The sequence below is a fragment of the Argiope bruennichi genome, chromosome 4 (genome assembly GCF_947563725.1).
Source record: "Argiope bruennichi chromosome 4, qqArgBrue1.1, whole genome shotgun sequence".
Taxonomy (NCBI): Eukaryota; Metazoa; Arthropoda; class Arachnida; order Araneae; family Araneidae; genus Argiope; species Argiope bruennichi.
This window is the reverse complement of record NC_079154.1, coordinates 19945023-19961422: the sequence shown is the minus strand read 5'-3', so window position 1 is coordinate 19961422 and position 16400 is coordinate 19945023. Positions and strand designations below refer to the sequence as shown.

The window sequence follows — 16400 nt, the reverse complement described above, 5'->3', positions numbered from 1 at the left end:
ACTGAATGAAAAATTATTGTGTAAACAAGAAAGTGGTTAAAAATATGAGTTTTCATTTGATTCCTTTTCTATTTTTTTTTCTTATTTTGAGTAAGAAAATCGTTTATTTAAATTCCCTGGAAACTATTTATCCATATAAAAAATACCCTCCCTTTATATGTCACTTACACAAACCTACGGCTTTTGTCTAATGTGTACTTCAAAATAAGAGAAAGATCACTATCAATTTTTTAAATGTTCAGATGATTAAAATTTCAATTAATAATAAATAAATAAAGATATCGGTGTTTTACCGCAATGTCTTTCAAAATATTATTCTTTCCATTACATAAGTTAAATATCCACTAAATTTCTTGCATTGAATTTGCAATACAAGTTCTTTAAATTTCCGATGAAATTTATTTAATATAAGCTAATACCTTTGGATAATGGCGCAGCTTTATTTCCTGCAAAATGAGATAAAGATAGTTTCTAAGAACAAAAAAGACTGTAGTAGTTACGGTACCGTTTACCGTTGTTATTGAAAGACAGGTGAATCTAATTAAAAATAATTTTTCTGTCAATCATAGATTTATGTGTTAAGCATATTTCTTGCTGAATTCAACATCTGCAACTACATGTAGATGGCATTTAAGAGGACGGTGGACTCCGTTAGGCATTTTTGAGAATTATTCACTTAGAGTTATGAAATTTTTTATGCATATATATTAAAAAATAAATGTGTCAAATTTCTTTTTAAGAAACTTTCGGAAACGAAATATTACTTTTTTAAGGATTAAAAGCTGTATATTTTTTTAAAAAAAATTTCAAAATATTCCAGGCGATTCAATTTTTAATTTTCCTATTATTTTTTTCTTTATTACACAGTATAAATTTATTTGGTATAAAATTGTGAATAATTTTTTAATTCCAATTAAATGCTAATTTTTTAGAAGTATTTTTATGCACGCGTACTGAATTTTCGTAAGAATTTTATTTTTTCTGAACTAAAATTGACTTTTAATTATTTAAAAAAACTCGAAATATAAAATGCATACTCTGTTTTCTTTTAATGTCTAGCCGAAATCTTTATTATCAATTCTATTTAATTTCTTAAAAAATTAAGAAATCTGCAACGTTTCAAAGATATTTCAATCTAATTACAATATCATTTTGAGGAAAGTAATTAAAAGGTACTTTCTTTCTCTATGTCTTGGGAATATTTATTTTATTGAACAATATATCTCATAACACTATTTATGCTTGTTATAAATTTTTTGGAAAAAGCTCTAAAATAGTTATATTTTTAAATTTTTGCATAAAAAAAAAGATATATGAAACTTAAATATACCATTTAATTGAAAAAAGTTTTTAAATTGGGAAAAAACCCCCCGGGTAAACTAGTTTGTTTGTCTAAAATCGAGTATAAACAAAAAAATTTCTAGTTTTTAGAGGTTTATCAAAGGATTTGTTAAAACTTTTTCAGAAAGCTTAAGAAATATATTATCTAGTCTCTGATCTCAAAAATAAGTAGTATTTCTATCCATTATTTAAATATTGGAAATCGACTGATAAATAACACGAAATTTTCTATTTTTTTCACATTCCCAAAATATTCCCAAATGAATAGTTTATTTCTTTAATTCAGGAACTACAAAATATATTGAGAAATTATTATATCAAATTTGAAAAAAAATATTCATTCAATTTTAATTTATGAGTTTTGCATAAGAAAATGCTACTGTAGATTAGAATTTGAAAAAACAGCATCTAAAGACACAAAATAGCATTAAAATATATATAAATGCAAATATAAAAATCAATTTAACTTCCCAAAAAACAAACACAGAAACAAAATTCAAACGATTTTATAACGAGACCTATTCAAACATTAAAAATATTATATAAAAAAACTTTAATGAGTTTGGTAAAAAACGACTTTTTAACATATTCACCTACTTTACACAGTTACATTTATCTTTTGATTCAGTAAAACTGCATAATTATTTGACTATTACAGTAGAGACAATATCAATAATTTGGGGAAATATTTATCGATACATAATTAAAGTTACAAAATATTCATCGATATTCAGAGAAAATTTCGACTCAATTATTTTATAATATAAATAAAACTGGACACTGTATGAATGTTTCGGGTCGCTTCTTTAACAACTGGGTAAAATTGAATAAAATTTTATAGATTTATTATTTAAGAAGAGAAAGAATGCTGTCAAATTTTCAAAGTACAAAATTAATTAAAAAAATTCAATTAATTAAAATACCTTCAAAATTTCAATTAAATTATTCAAAATGTTGACATTTTCTCACAATAATTTTGGAGCAAATTTTTTTTTCCACAAGAAATATTTTTATATCCCAATCTTACCTAATATTTAACTATTTATAGGTTTATGAAAATCGTCTGGTTCAAATTATATTCTCATTTTAATTAAAAAATGTCGATGCAGACGATAAAATGTTATTGCGCATTATAGTGGTTTAAAAAAATAACTTTTACTTTAAAATATTAAACTTAAAAACCTTTTAATCCCGAACATTCCGAATGAAACAGGTGCCACTTTCTAAAGTTCTGAGATACTTTCTGAATTTAAACGGCTTTCTCTATTAGAAATCTTCTTCGTTGAATATTTCTACTTTTTTTCCAGTTTAATGAACAAATATTTTTGTGGAAATAATTAAAATTCAGTTATACTTCGTTGAAGTTTTTCAGAAATTTCGAAACAATTTTGTTATTTGCGGTAAGCAATTTTAATCATACTGGGCTTATCAACCACAATTCTATACGTTAATGTAGAAGTAAAAATATAAAAATAAAGGCTTACTGATTAGCGCAACAATGGCATCTTAAATTACTTTCATTTCTATAAAATGTCTAGAACATTTGATTGAAACTTCCTGCAATTCTTTTTACATTTTCGTTAACAATAATAAGATTCTGTCATCATTTTTTGACATTTTTTTTTAGTATTTAAAAAGCTTGCATTGTGGTTGAATGTAAAACGCATTTCTGTCTTGAAGAATCATGCATCAGAAAAAAAAATATCTATTTAATTTTTTGCATCAGAAATTTTTAACCTGCGTAATTTCGGTTAAAACGAAGGAATATATATTTGTGAAAGAAAATAAAGCTAGTTTTAATTTTATGTATAGTACTTTTGTTTATGAATGATATACATAAATATATCATGCAGATGTGATTAAACAAAAGAAAATTAGGTATTTTTTTACATAAATTAGGAATGATTCTTCTCTTTTTTTCATATAGTTATATAATTTGATCGTTTTATGATTTTCTTCATTTTAAAGTGAAAGTCGTCGAATGTGCATTTTGATACTGTCCCTTTATTGAACATTAATTGATTTGATCCAAACAATGACAGATCTATAATTTTTGTAAAGATCATGTACTAAAATCGTTTCTCTAACTTTTTCGTTTCTTATATCTATACAAATAAGTAGACAGATAGGTAATTATCTGTTATTGAAATCTGTCCAATCTCGATAGAGATATAAAATTCAGATGCTGAAACTATATGCCAAATTAAGTCTTTTCCAAAATTAGTTATGCTTCAGTTGTTCAAATGTGGACAAACAGATTTATTTCAAAAAAATATATTACCAAACAAAAAATTGCATATAAGCTAAGATCACAAGATGAGACAGACCGACGATCAGTCTACTAGTGCTCTGATATAGTTATGAAAGGCATTAGAGAATGAAAATAAAGAAATTGCAGTCTTGGTCTTGAACAGATTTGTTCATTTTAATCGTCTCGAAATCGGTCCAAAGTTCGATACATATATAAAATTAGGGTGGTGGATCCATGTTCCTAATTTCGCCATTTTTTCAACTAGAATGTTTTCAATTTTTAAGGCCTGTTTGCATGTGAACAAATAAGCAATGTGGTAATTCCAAAGATTATTTTGCCCAACTTGGAAAAAGGTCTAAAATGTGGAAAAAAGGTGCCAAAATTGAACCGCTTGGCGATTTCGGTACTCCGTCTTCTAGCAAATAAAAATTAATTTGAAATAAGATCTCAAATTTTTATTTCTCCCATCTGAATTTCTTGTAGATACGCAATTATTTGCTATTAAAATGCATGCACAAAAGCATCAGTTGATTTACTTGCCGATCAATTAGTTTAGTTGTAATTCATTTTGGCCCATTAACGTTTTTATTAAAACTGATATTTCATTATATTACTACCGAAAATTTGTTCTGGTGTACAGAGAAAAGTTCAACAAATTCAATAACGGATAGCCGCATTTTATTCTGCAGGAAAGCATGAAACACAGCTAACAAAACACAGACGAAGCGTAAATTAAATAGCACTTACAGAAATCAACAACTCACAAACAATAAATCTTTATTAAATAATCGCAACATCACAAAGAACTTTAACTTCAAAGCTGGAAATAAACACTCCAAGGTGAGAATTCGCTCAACTACTCTCTCGACTCGACTATTCTCGTTTGAGCATATCCACTTTTTTCTATCCTTATCAATTTTTCTGAAACAAAAAGTAACAAAACATCTATAATCCTCTTCAGTTCTATCCGAAAATCACCAAATTCGTGAATGAAAGGTAGCAAAGTACGTCGCCAAGACCGGATGTCATTGACCCTGCATCCATTAATCACATCTGTAAAACGTTCTTCCGTACTAAGAGAATAAATACACAGAAAAACAACATTACAAATTCGTAACAACATTTAGTGTTTACTGAAACAAGATTCAAACAGAGAATAATAAAGCAATTTGGCATTCCGATTACAAGGGTTTTCTTGAACATAACGCAAAAATTGCACAGTATTCTGATAGCACAAATATTAACAGTTTGAGTCATGAACAAAATTTTTAAAGCAAATTAACAATTTTGTACTTGATTCAAACTATATGAATTTTTTTTTAGTTTCGTAATTTTGAATAAGTTAAGTTACACTTGTTACAGAAACGATGAAGAATAGTAATTCATGAATTTTGTATTTGTATTTTAGGATCCATTTTTAATTCAACTATACTGTATTTTACTTTCAGAAGTAATTATTTGTAAAACATTGTTTAAATAATCAAAAGGATTAAAATAATTTTTTTCAAGAAAAAAGCCTTATATATGTTACCTGAATAGCAATGTAAATATTTATATTTTAAGTGTTTTCTAATGTATATCTAGCCAAGTTATACAAGGGAGTGATAAAGAGTTACATACCATTTAAGTCAAAATGAATGCAAAAAATTATTAAAATCTCTATTCAGAAACCACTAGTATTATAAAGTCTTCATCTATCTTTCATTCATTTTTAAATTCATTCTCATTTATATTGCAGCAACAATATGCACACAAAAAATGCATTGAATATCATGACAAGACAAATCAGTATAATGCAATCACTAGAAAATTATTATTGCAAAATATACTTAAAATATTTTGAAACAATTATTAAATTCGAAAAAAATTGTAAGTAAATAAATTGATATTCATTGAAAAAAAATTTGAATTTTAAAATGATTTAAAAATGGTTTTTGTGTAATAATGTGCAACAAATTTAGCGAGGAAAAACGCTGACATTCTGATTAATTTATAATTAAAAATCTTATTACCAATTCTGGAACAGTATTTCAGTGTGAACGTTTACTTCTCAAGTAGTGAGCATTTATATGTCAAGAATTATTATTATTATTACCTATTAGTATTACCTAATTATTCTTCAAGAAGTAATTACATTCCTAATTCTGATAACTCTTGGTCCAAAAATCTGCCTTGTATGGCGCTTTATGTGATTTTGGATTATACATATTCTATTTTCTAAATACAGCATAAATATTGTCAAATTGCATTATCATATTATAACAAAAATTATCAATTTAAAAAAAAAATAGAAATAAATTTAATAACTTTGTTAAATTGTGAAATCATTTTGAAATGAGAGGTTTAATAAAATTATTTATGATTAATATAAAGCAGAGTTTACTATTGATTTCTACACTTGTCGATCCGGTTAATAAAGATGGGTTATATGACTGTTAATTACAAATAGTGGGTAATGTATTTTATCAGTACTTTAATTTGAACTTATTTCTTACCAGCCAACTTTTGTGGAACAGTTGATTTTCCGGGACGTATTTTTGTTAAAAATTTCAATTAAATATTTTGCGTTATTAATGTTTGAATGATTTCTTCGGCAAATATTTTAAAATTTTGATAGACATATAACTCGTACCATTTTAGGAGCTTTAAACTGTTCTCTGCATTGTGCTATATATTTTGCCATTTTCTGTCTGTATCTTTATAAATCTAATTTTTTTCCATGAAATATCTGCTGAAAATAATAATTGGCGCAAATTTGTTGGTATTGCTAGATTCTAAAGTTAAAGCTCAATTGCAAGAGCAACAAAATTCAAAAATTTTATTAAAAGCATACCTTACATTGAAATCTACTGTACATGAAAAATCGAATCTTCACATTTTGATCATAACAATGGAAAAAAGCCAGGATGAAAAATTAGCAGCTATAATGAAAACAATCAGAGTTTTACTTCAATAACGATATATGTTATAAAATATATTTAAAATATTTTTTAAATATATTAAAAATGGATGAAAATTATATGGCAAAAAACAGATATCATTACAAAGATAATATTTCAAGTTTTACAATGATTTTAAAATAATTTTTGTGCTGCGATATTTTCAGGAATTTATCGAGGAAGAACATCAACATTTTAGCCATTTTTAATTAATAAATATTTCAGAAAAATCGCTCCAAAGTGCACAATCCCACGCTGCAAACTATATATGTGGCAAATGCAATAGATTTAGATCAAACAACCTTATCTGTAGAGAGCCAATACACACTCGCATTCAACTTTATTATTAGTAGAGAAATAGGTCTATTTTAAACATATTTCTAAAATTATTTCGAATATAAATTTTTTTCACCCCACGTTCAAGATCAAAGACGAAGAAAAAAGTATCTTATTAAAAAATAAGAAAGTTCATTTTCATGGCTCATAAGACACGGCATTCAGCAAACTACAATAAGAATGAAATTAGCATTTCATTTTTTTTTTCTGGTGTCGGACTGTCGCAGCTGTCACCAAATGGTCACCTTTGTGATTTTGCTCTATTTATCGCTTATTTATGCATCATTATTTATGTATACAGTTTAGTTCTTGTTTACAAAGAAACAGCACGTGATCCACATTTTAATAGGTTGCGGAGTACGGTAAAAACGAATTTCAATGCCTCATTCAATGCAATCTCATCAGAATAAAAAGTTTGATTTGTAGGAAAATTTAGATTCAGGAATTTTGGCTAATTCTGAAGGGTAAGTTAAAAAGTATTTGAAGTCATTTGAATTGTTTAAATCATTTTAAAGAAATTCATATATTACATATCAATTAAGATTTAAATAATAGAAATTCTTGATAAATACATTTTTGTGGGTTTTTGTAACTTTTAGAAAAATTCTTTTTAATTAATATTGTTTTTTTTTGTTAGGGTATAGTCTATATACACATAATTCATAAAGTGGCTATATATAAATATTCATAAATAATTCATATTATTCATAAAGTGATTGTCTTAAAAGAATTCATGAAGGGATTATATATAAAATAATACATTTTATTGAATAAAGCAAAGTTGTAATAAAATTTTAGGCTAATGTCTAATACACTTAGAATAAATGCAAAATAAAAATCTGAAAAGTCTTAAGTTTCAAGATAAACAAGTTATTAAATCTCTAAATATTTTTTGAATATACCTTTTTGTTTTTTTATTTTATGTATTATATTATCATCTTATTATTAATCATTTGATAATATTTGAAATTGTCTTTACAAATAATAACTGATTTTTATAATAAAAGCAAAATTGGACATTATGACCTTTTTAATCAGAAAAAATTAATCGATACGTAATTATTATTTATAAGAAACTGTATAGAATGCAGTTTGTTTTCGAAATTAAGATGTTTCCATTTTCTAAATATGTTTATTTGAAAAATAAATGTTTATTTCGAAAAAAAATCATAAATAAATAAACAACTTCGTAAAAAATTATCCTAACCTACTGTTGTGATATTTGCCTTTTCAAAACTTAATCAGTTTAAAACAATTTTCTTTGAAATGATTCTTATATGGCGTATCTTTTTTAATACGAAATAGGCAATTTTGTATTCGAATCAAAATAGAAAATAATTTTTCTAGATTCTCCTACAGGCAACTCGTTTGTCCATAAAATCGTAAGAATTGGTTGATAAAAAATAATTTTGCTGTAATTTGAGGCTTGATTTGTTGCTGCATATAGCTTAATTCCAGTAGGAAATTTAAACTTTTCCTTATGTGCCTAGCAATATTAAACGGAAATATCCGAAAAGGGCCTAAATGACTTCTATTTTGTTTTTTTATATTTTCTTCGTAAATGTCAAATGGCTACACGCCTATGCTGAGCTATTTCCGGGGCAGTAAAAAAATACCTCCCAAAACTTCCGCAATGAAACAATAAGCACAGCGTGGTCCAATAATAAAAACTGAAGACAAGCGAAAATAGAGATGTCAATAAAAAAAGTCGTTCTCAACAGGAAAAACCGATAACATAATTCTTTGTTTTTCCTATGAGTTTTGCACCAGAAGTGAAAAAGAAAGTAAATTTGCTTTTCCGTCATCTTGATAAACATCCGAAGAAACGTTAGCTAGAAATTTGTTACAAATGCAAATTCAATATCAAAAGTAAAACAAGTGTCTGCCGTTGCAGAGGATTAAGCAATGTATATTTAGACGCATATTAAAAACAAAATGTTGAGTCTTCTCGAAAATTTTGCTTGGAGACCTTGACTGTCAATTTATTGTGCATTGCCAATTCGCAGAAGATAATAGATCGAATTTTATTTTAGAAATACGGGTGGTTCTCACATTATTATTCTCACTTTACAATTGCTTCAAAAGTAAAATAGGCTTTGTTTTTTAAGGATAACTAATTGCTTTTAGGCGTTACCTTGAAGGTGTTAAACCACATACACTAATGTTATTATTAAATGGTTGCTAATTATATGATTGTATATTTAAAGATGTCTTATTTTTCATCTAACTAAACTAAATATAATTTAATTAATTTCCAGTTTTTCAAAATTGAGGCGTGTTACCAATTTTGATGTGAACACTTTTTAACTTATCGCTTAAAAGAAATGGAAATGAAATTATGCTTTAATTAATTTTTTTTATAGAAGTAAAAGTGAAGTTAAAAATAGTTTATATCCTATAGAAACCCAAATTGAATATTAGATTCTTTTTCTCATATTTTGGTAACAAATACTAGTAAAGCGTAAGAAAAATGCTACTGAAAGTTTTGAAATAATTAATTAAAGAGTTAGTTTTTTGTTAAATAAGATTAAGTGGTTTGTTATTAAAATTAGATTATAAATGAATAAAGTTTAATAGGGACAATTTTTTAAAAACAGTATTTAAAAAAAGGAACGAAAACAATATAATCATAAAACACAAAAACAATATTAAAATGATCAAATAATTAGCTGAATGGTTTGAAAATGAAATTACCAACATCACAATTGAAATATCACTATTTATAATTTAAAAAATTGTAGAAATAATATGGAATTTAAAAAACAGTGGAAATTTAGTTATAAAAAGCAAAAAGCACTTCATTGCATCATTGCAGTCCACCATATATGCTTAGAATACTTCAAACATATAAATTTCTCACAAATCTTACAGCTAAACATTATGTATTCTAGCGATCTCATCATTTTGGCAGATTTGTATCTTTTTCAACTCATAACACCTTTAATACGTAAACATAAAGTAATAAAAGTTTCTGACCTCAACTTTTGATATCATTTTTGCATATTTTTATTCGCACACAGATCAATCGGTCACTTTAAATCTAAAATAAAACCCTCGCTGAATTGTTTGATGCCCAAAAAGATATTTGGATCTGATACTGACGCAGGTAAAAAGGGAGGGCATATTTTTAAACTCCACCTAACGTTGCAGACAGACGATGATGGACGATTATATATCCTGAACAGCATGACTCTGGTTTTTCGCATATTGTAAACAGGAACGAAGGTATATTTGTGACAATCTTTGTGTCACCTCGCTTTGCTTTATGATTGCATTTCATCAAAGTGCGTAATTAAAATAACTTCATATGCTTGAGAATATTGAAATTTCGACTTTTTGTTTATCTTTTATTGAAAATATCTTCATTTCTGATTGATCCAAGGGTAAACGCTGATTAATAAATGCTATTATGAAATTGGAAAACTAATCAGAATTGAAGAAGGAAAAAATAAATTAAGAGAAATTCGGACCTTTAACCCTAAACAATGTAGCCACGTAATGTTTTAAATTGATATGTCTGTCTCAATGTTAAATTTCTAATTTTTCACTTAATCTATTGCAGCAATAACGTGTGCACGCACACGCACACGCACGCGTGAACACACACACACACACAGAGAGAAAGAGATTTAATACCTCAGCAATATCGCATATAAATGTAACTATTTAAATAATGAAAACTGTTGCAAAATATGTCTAAAATTTTTTTTAAAAAATTTATGGAAAATAAAAGAAGTAAACTGTACGAAAATGGAACTGATATTATCAAAAAGTTTATTTTTTTAAATTTTAAATTGGTGTAAAAATAATTTTTGAGCTATGCTAAAGTTTCGATTTACTTATAAATCGAATTAATATTTTGAAGAATCAGAATTTCTTTGTATCCCTATTAACGAAAAGTTAACTACATGATAAATTTATTTGCTCTGAGCCCAAGAATCTGCCTCAAGAGTATTTTGAAAAACTTGAACCATGTTGTAACATTATCATGTTATAAAAATGTTTCATATACTGTTGTTATCTTACTTTACAATAAAATCGACATCTGAAATATCATACATGCATATAATGGAGCATTTAAATATTAGTTTGCCAAAACATAGTCTTTCGGCAAAATGTGAAATGGAACTCTAAAATTAATTGAGATACTAGATGTGATCACGGAATACATTGATCTCGTTTTTGAAATCTCACAACAACAATTTTCAATTCAAGAATTTTAAATATGATGTCCCCTAAATTATAAATAAAAAAAAAAGCTGTATGAAACTTTGTATTAATCAATTAAAAAAATCATCACATTTAATTAAGCAGCTGCACAGTGGAGAATTTTATCGAAATATCAGTGAAATTCAGAAAGAATTACCAAAATTAATTAGACCATAATTCACTACTTGATGTAACTTTTTTCTTTAATTTTTTGTTGCATATGATATTCGGATTATTTGCTGCTGTATCAATTTCAAACAATAAGAAATTGCTACATTTAATATAAATAAAATGGAATCACATTTTGTTTTTGTTGTTCTCTATAGAAATTTAAACCACTCGATAAATTTTCTTCTAATTTTGACTTCAAAAACTATGAAGCATATGAAATATTTTAGTGAAGATCTCGTGACAATGAATTGATTAATTATTTTCGTATTAATTACAAACGTTTCCCATTGCACAAGCAAGAAACATGACAACATCCTAGACTGTTTTTAAAAGAGGCAAAACATGGTAAAGAACATTATTTAAATGCTGATATTAATATATTTTGGCGAATATTATTTTTTGCCAAATATTTTTTTACGTTTTATTTAATTTAATCGCAAAATGTCTAGGCTTTCACAATTATGATATTTATATAATTAAAATAAATGAGGAAAAAAAAGAACCAGTGCTTCAATCCAAATCACTGGCTCGATTTTATCTATTTTGCTTTTAAATTAAAGCTGATTATCTATAGATATCTTATCAACGGTCACTTGTTTCCCAACGTCTTCCTTTTTCGAGTTAAATGGTTTCGAAATAATTGCTTTTTCCCCTTTTCGGGCAAAGAAAAAAAACCCGATAGAGTTCCCCAATCATAATTATTTCACCGAGTTTGCCAATTTTTATTTCATTTTGATAGATAAATTGTAAATGGCCATTTTCTTTCACCACTCCATATTTTCTATAGAAATACCAAAAACATTATTTCATTAAACACTCTGTATGTGGAAAAACACACACGACAGAGACCCCGTGCTCCAATTTCTATAAGGGATTCACCAAATTTTGTTTCATTTGAAAGTTCATAGTATTTAGATACGTCATCGGTATTAATTTTCTCTCTTCCCCTCTCCATTTTGGAGAAATACTGAACCTAATGACTTAACAGCTTCAACAATTACGCTGATTTCGCCAGTTAATTTTGCCACTTTAAATGCCTAAATAGCCAATCAAAATACTTTATATTTATTGGGAGACTGTAATTAAAAACTGTGTTTCCATTTGGGTTTATAAGATTCTTATCAGAACTTATTGACATTACTGAATTAATGTTATTAATATGGTGGATGAACAGCAGGTCACCGTAGTCGGCTGGTTAATTTTAAATTTCAAACTCTATCAGCTTTTAACAAGGATTATAACAAAAATAATTCAAGAATAGCATAATCAAGAGCCAATTATTCTATTGCCTATTTGCGAACATCATTTAAAATTTGAATTTTATTCAAAAAAAAAAAGATGGATATTTCTTTTATTGATTTAAATCTTAGCTGATTAAACTAATCCCCTTAAGTTTAATCAACTAATACTGAACATCATTACACTAAATGAGGCATTTAGTGTATGAGGTATTAGTAATTCTGTTGCAGAATGCAGATAAAATAGAAATGTCTGCATAACTTGCAATACTCTCAAGAATTTCGAAATATATTTAGAGGCTTATCCAAAAAGTAGTTCTTTAGATTTTTTTAATTGTTTTGTAGTTTTGCATATGAAAGTGCAACTGAAGTTAAAGTTATTTAATAATTCGTATCTATCAAATTGAATATGTTTAAAAAAAGCCCTTTTTCAATTAGTTTTCTGCGAAAAAAAAAATCACACGGCAGTTTTTATTATGTATTTTCTTCCATTGTTTTCTTCACTTCCATTGTATCGATTAAATTACGTGCTGAAAATACCTTTTCATGATTTTGACATTTTGTGTGTGTGTGTGTATGTTGCATGGAAAGCGCGTTGTATTGAAAAATGTTTGATTTTCCGCTGAAATATGCTTATAAAAATGTGTTCACGTTCTGCACATTCTTATTGTGTGAAAATTTCTTATTTTTTCCTCCATAGAAAACTCTTAAATTATCTGTTTTTATAGTTTTTATACTCTGTTTTTGTCTAGGCTTTACATTTGTTTAATGCTCTTGCCAAAAGAAACAATAAATCACAAGAGGATCTTCGCTTATCTTTGCATTGGCGAACGGATGAATACATTACCGTGTATACGATTAATGTTATTCTAGGAAAAAAAAAATATTTATATTCTGCTAAAAGTAAAATGTTTCTTTCTCTTATTTTTCTCCTTCTTATTTTTTTATATATATTGAGTGAATTATTTTATCATTTGGTTCTGAAGCAATATTTTTAGAATGGTTATTGTACTTTTTATTTTTATGTAATTAATCTGTTATAGATGCATTATAAAAAATATGGCGAGTTTTGAATGACATAAAAATTTTGCAGGTAGTAGTGAATAAATATTACATTTAAATATTGATGTGTTTGTCAACGAAAATAATTGTAAATATAAATAAATAAAAAAAAATACGCGCCTACTTTTTTTCTAAAAACGGAATTATAGGCTTCAAAAATGGAGAAATTCAGAATAAAATAGCAGTTCTGAGAAATTTTTCAAAAGATTTTTGGGAGTTCTTAGAATTACAATCTATTCGTGTCATTACGAGGGATTGTATTTCTAAGCCGACTTATTTTATCTTAATCCTTATTGGTAGGCAAACTGCCGCTGATTGTGTATTTGTAATCTAATGATATCATATTCGTAGAATTTGTGACAGAAAAATTTTTTTAAAAAGAATTATTATAAATACCTGAAATATAAATGTTTCCGTATATGATATAAACTTTTCTTGAGTTATATTAGATTGTTTGTGTATTAATTTATTTAAGAAAATAATTTATTACAGTTGAATGAATATGAAACAATATAATGAACAAAAAAGTTTAAGGATATACGTTATATAGTTATTATTTATGAGTAAAAGTGGCGCTTTCAGAAAGAGCTGATCGATATACCAATAAAAAATAATTTATTTTTATAATATTTGAAATGTTGATCTGAAAAGTATGTCTACATGATATGCAAATATTTTGGAATTAAAACATTTTGTTTTAGTTCTTATTATTGAAAAAATACTAAGAGAAAATAATGTAATCGTCAAAAAATTCGCATTCGTGATTTTGACGAATTCCAGTGTGATATGTTTTTAAACTCTGAGTCACAAAAAACACATTTTTAATATTATATATCTCTGTTTGTGAACACGATAAATGAAACACTCTTTTAGCTAAATTTTTTACTGATATGAACTCTTTACACTGATTTTAGCTTTTTTTCAGATTTTAAACGAAATATTGCCACGTAGATACTTTAGTTTAGAACGGAATGACGCACACAAGAAGTAGAGCTAAACCAATTTATTAACTGAACTCAGAACTGAGAACACAGTAACTGACAAATCTTCTGCTTTTATACTAGCAGAGAAAGTTCCAGAATACTCTTCTGGAGACAGTAAGAAAAGTCCAGAACACTTGTCTGGTAAACTAAAGAAATGTCCAGAATCTTCTGGAACATGAAATAAAGGAAAACATAAAATCAAGGAAATAAATATTTACATATACTATGAATCGCATTGTCCCTAGCGGGACTCGAACTTACGGTCTCTTGATTATGAGACCAGCGCCATGACCATTCAGCCATGGAGATTCGATTGTCTTTCTTCAATGCGGCAATATAATCATCAACTTTCATATCAATTCGAACGCAGACTGTTTTTTTCTGTCCATTCAAGTATAAGTGAAAACTTTAATTACAAAATGCAACGAGCTATTTAGATGAAATTTGGAATACAATTTTATCATTTAAATTGTACCTCTGTATCAAAGAACGAGCCATTTGTAGGTCTATATATTTCACAGGTGTGTAAACGCGATATCTGAAAAACGCAATGACTTAAATAAATATATTTGGCGTGCGATTTTATGATTGAAATTGTAATTCTGTATCCGTTTTGGTTTCAATGGGTGAAAAAAACTCCAAAATGCCTACTCGCCATTCTTTACTATATTAAACCAGCCTGAGTGGTCTTTCCAAAACTTTCTCGCATGCTCTCTAATGAACTCACCATGGTAGAACAGGAATGCAAACAGGACATTGCTATACAATAGTTACGAAATATTAACTTTTGGCAAGAGTATAGCATGTTTACTGAATCTATCGTTGTCATCCTTGGCGAGTTTTTATTTTTGGCGATTAATCTCTGGCATGCGGTTAAGATTTGATACAACTGCACTTGTAGTCGCAAAATCACATTCCTAATTTGACATATTTAAGTCATTGATTTATTTGAATTATCGTACTAATCGTTTCTGAAAGTACTGACTGACATATGGTCAACCCATTTTTGATTTTGTCTCAAACTTTGACAATTGTCTTCACGGTAGATGTTAAATCTATGTACCGAAACTTATATATCTCACTCTCTTTAGTTTGTAGTTATATTCGAACAGCTGAACAGACGAACTTTCTCTGAAGTGATTTTATTCAAAATTTGATAGAAATCTGCAAATTTGATTATATTCAAAATTTTAACCGTCTAGCTTAAAGTATATTTGAGTTATCTTTGTCAGAGACAGACTGACGGACGGATATTTTTAAAAAATAAATTTATCGAACTCAGGGAGGTGTAAAACATGGAGATTCATCAAAATCTCAGTTTAAAATTGTTTGATGTTTACTATACCTTTTCTATACTACGTATACGAAAAAATAAAAACATAAAACGCTCGAGTGTTAGACTCTGATAATTAAAATCTGAACTCCCACAGAAGTTATGGCTTTGCCAATGGTTCCCGATTTTTATTTAATTATTATTCTCTTAATACATTTTCATTATACAGTATGCGAAAAAGTTTAGTTCTATTCCCACCGGTTAAAAGAAACATTTCGAGAAATTTCTAAAAACTCTCTTGATTATCAAATGAAATTAAAATAACATCATTTTGTGAATTGTTTAAAGCTTAAAATATTCAAATGACCAAATAATATGCTAATGAAAAAAATAATGTTGTATCTTTAAGATATCACTTCGCATTTCCTACCCTCAAATTCCGCAATACATAAATGGATTGATAAATTACTGAATCTTCTAGTTAGTAGCATTATCATTCATGCGAAAGGCGTACAGCTTTCCTTCTTTAGAAGAATACCAATTTCTCTTTTGGCTCGCGTTACGCATTTTGAGCTACTGAATCTATAAATATCAAAA

General features: G+C 27.1%; 2 long non-coding RNA genes across 2 annotated transcripts in view; both read right to left on the bottom strand.

The window, feature by feature from the left end:
• LOC129965484 (uncharacterized) overlaps window positions 1-2911 on the bottom strand; it is a 47106-nt gene extending 44195 nt beyond the window's left edge. The window contains exon 1 of the long non-coding RNA XR_008784220.1: window positions 2826-2911. This is a non-coding gene — a long non-coding RNA (uncharacterized LOC129965484). The remainder of the gene's footprint in view (window positions 1-2825) is intronic.
• Window positions 2912-4400: 1489 nt separating this feature from the next.
• The window catches only part of LOC129966148 (uncharacterized), a 47189-nt gene continuing 35189 nt past the window's right edge, over window positions 4401-16400 (bottom strand). Inside the window, exons 2-3 of the long non-coding RNA XR_008784261.1 lie at window positions 6426-6513; window positions 4401-4665 (exon numbers count right to left, since the gene is read on the bottom strand). This is a non-coding gene — a long non-coding RNA (uncharacterized LOC129966148). The remainder of the gene's footprint in view (window positions 4666-6425; window positions 6514-16400) is intronic.